The sequence below is a fragment of the Ipomoea nil genome, unplaced genomic scaffold (assembly GCF_001879475.1).
Source record: "Ipomoea nil cultivar Tokyo-kokei standard unplaced genomic scaffold, Asagao_1.1 scaffold0805, whole genome shotgun sequence".
Taxonomy (NCBI): Eukaryota; Viridiplantae; Streptophyta; class Magnoliopsida; order Solanales; family Convolvulaceae; genus Ipomoea; species Ipomoea nil.
This window is the reverse complement of record NW_017617233.1, coordinates 1,882,229-1,885,759: the sequence shown is the minus strand read 5'-3', so window position 1 is coordinate 1,885,759 and position 3,531 is coordinate 1,882,229. Positions and strand designations below refer to the sequence as shown.

Genomic DNA, 3,531 nt, shown 5'->3' with positions numbered 1-3,531 from the left:
AAAATTAAGAGTATATTTAGTACGATAGTATTATTTTATTATTTATACCTCCATCGGGTGCCTCCACTCATCGACCGATTTCCAGAAGTTTCCTCCATGCATTAAACAACATCACATCTTCGTAGCCGTTGGATGTAGCCTTTTGCCACGCGTACAATCGGATGCGTTTGCTTCACATCGTAAGACAGTAGGACAGTAGCAATTCCAAATAGTTAAACGACTAATCTGGAGGGTGTAGTTAATTGGAATGAATTTATCTATCTTTATAACCAAAGTTCAAGAGTTTGATTCTTGGTTTAAATTTTCAGGCCAACTGACCAATCACTCACTTTAACCTCAAAGACACCAAAACATCAAACACCTAATCTCAACAAAATCTTAATATCCTGTCCTGTCCACTAAACATCAAACACCTAATCTCAACAAAATCTTAATATCCTATCCTGTCCTGTACGTCCACTAAAAGCTTCAAGAACACTCCCAAAAGTCACCTTAATCCTTTGCTTTGGTTTCAAGAATTCCCGACATAAAAAAACGTTACTGAAACCTTCAGCTAATAATGTAATGGCGGGTGGCGGTTTAGTACTAAAGGCCGCTAGCCTGTGTAGCAGAGCGTACGTGACGTTCTTGGCCGGCAATGGGGATTACGTGAAAGGGGTGGTGGGGCTGGCCAAGGGGCTGCGGAAGGTCAACTCTGCTTACCCGCTCGTCGTGGCGGTCTTGCCGGATGTCCCGGTGGAGCACCGCCGGTTACTGGTGAACCAGGGCTGCATCGTCCGTGAAATTCAGCCGGTTTACCCGCCGGAGAACGACACCCAGTTTGCTATGGCGTACTACGTCATCACCTACTCCAAGCTCCCTATCTGGGAAGTATGGCGTACTGCCTGTGAACATATAGCCATTAACGTACAATCCAACTATCAGCTTCGACTTTTAGTTGAGATGGAGCACATGCTTCAATTTGATATTAGAGCTAGACCAAAGGTCATGGGTCCAAATCCCCACCTCACACGTGAAGGGATGTGTGAGCAGATTGCCTAGGTACGGACTAGGTCTTTTTTATTTTTTTAATAAATTATTGTTGGAAAAATTAGCTTAAAATGGCATATTAAGTGGCTATTTTGTGGTACAATTATCAGTGGGGTCCACTTCCGATTTGGGTCGGGTCAAAGTGGATTCGGATTCTTCGTAGTAAGACGAAGAGATTGATATATTGTACGCTCAAAACGGATAATGGGTGAATGAGATATTGATTCTCAAAGTAGACCCATTTAAGTTGGGAAATGAAGGGAAAATGTAGGACTTTGTCCCACATTGGTTTGGAAACAAGATTTGCCCCCCTTATATACATGAGCTCTTTTCAAGCTTGTAGAATTATATAGCATAGAGGCTCTCTCGCGCGGGGGGAGGGGGGGGGGGTGCAAATCAAAATCCAACTAGAGGACATCAAAAAGGCTTGAAATCAAGCCCGAGCTCGCGTGCGCCGGCACCTGCGGGCACGAGTGTCTCGTGCACCCCAACGTTCTGAAACCCGAAAGTGCAGAAGATTAAACTCATCTGTTACGGAATTAATACTGTTTTAATTCCAATTTTTAAATTCTGAGTTTAATCCTACTTAGTGGTGACCGTTACAGGTGTTACACAATTGGTTTTAACACCAATTTAATGGCCATGTTGAATGCTATCACTCCAACATCCCTATATAAAGAGAGGTAGAAGCAGTAGCATTTTACACAGTGAAGAAGGAATTCCAGTAGCTTTATTCTCTCAAAAAAAAAAAAAACTCTGCTTCTACTCTCTTCTTTAGCCAACCAGTGTTCCAAGCTTTGCTTTGTTCAACGGGTTCCTTGTTTAGGTGCTTAAACAAGGAATCGTAGCACGTTTTATCCTGGGAAACCTAGGCTACAACGCTCCTAGCACTTGTGGGAGGTAGCAAATAAGGTTTTAAGGAAAAGAACTTTGTGTTCGAACTCGTGCTAAACCTTTACCTAAACACTCAACCTTTTCCTTCCCAATTCTTTCTGTTTTCCCATATAATATTAATCTTTTCGTAGGATTATTATTTTTGGGAATTTTCAACCATATTACCCAACAATTATTTCACTCAAGACATCAGGGAGAAATAATCTTAAAATTTTTAAACTCTAGATATTTTTAGCTTAATATTTACTCTTCTGTCCCATTTTATCCGTCATACTTACTATTCATTGGTCAGACCAACTATTTATTCTTAGTTTATTTTCTTTATTATTATTTTTACTTATTTTTAAACTTGATTTTGATTTTTTGTGTCTAATAAGACTTTTAGTATAGTTTCTAAATATATAAATTTTGTATATTAATATTAAACTTAATAATTAATATTATGAAAAATTGAATTAAAATAACTTCAGTCAAGTTTCGTTAATCGAATCAAACACATAAAATTAGACGAAAAAAGTAATATTTTAATATTAACTATTAAAGTATTAAATAATTTATAATTAAAAATTCAAGTATTTTAAACATATCTTTAAAAAAAAAAAAAAAAAAAAATACATGAGCTACTAGGCTCCTGATTAATGAGGAGTGCCTAACAATTTTTCAACATTCCTTGGTGTAGACTAACCTTGAAAGACATAAATTGGATGGAATTAAAATTGCATGCATGTATGGTTTTGAAGCTAAATTAAATGATGATTTTTGAATGCACGCAGTTTGTGGAGTATAGCAAGATGATATACTTGGATGGGGATATCCAGGTGTTTGAGAACATTGACCACCTGTTTGACCTGTCGGACGGCTACTTTTACGTCGTCATGGACTGCTTCTGCGAGAAGACATGGACTCACACTCCGCAGTACAAGATCGGATATTGCCAACAATGCCCGGAGAAGGTCTAGTGGCCGGAGGAGCAGCTCGGCCCCCGCCCCCAGCTTTACTTCAACGCCGGAATGTTCGTGTTTCCGCCCAGTCTTTCCACTTACGATGACCTTTTGAACACCCTTCAACTCACCCCTCCCACTCCTTTCGCCGACCACACGTAACAGATCACAATCAGTAACAATTTCTATTGCAAATTGAAGCATGCGTTCTATCTCAATTAAAAGTTTAAGCTAATACTTAGATTGCACATTTATGTTTTATATTATATATATGCTCAACAGCAATGTTGACAGAGTTTTCCCGACTAATCCTTACCCCAAATCGTCTTATTAGGCCTAGTAGAGTTAATTCCAGCAATAATCCTCTGACTATTGTGATTTTTCAAAATTAGTCATCGTCTTTTAATTTGGACAAAAAAGACCCTTGACTATTGAATTTGTTCCAGCATTAGTCCTTCCGTTAACTTTCTGTTTATTAAGCGTTAGTGTAGGGCTAAAATAGTCATTTTCTCCTATTGTTTTCTTCTTCCTCATGTGGTGAATATATGTATGTGTTACACGCAGAGAGAGGAGCAAAACATACATATACTCACCAACATGAGGATGTTAATACATACAAATATGTCCATTCAAAAACCAGAAACCAGAAATCACTGCATCTCTAGCT

The 3,531-nt window shown here is 38.6% G+C and overlaps 1 pseudogene; it reads left to right on the top strand.

Moving 5' to 3' along the window:
- The first annotated feature begins 428 nt into the window (after positions 1-428).
- On the top strand, positions 429-3,112 carry LOC109177859 (annotated as a pseudogene).
- Positions 3,113-3,531: the final 419 nt, after the last annotated feature.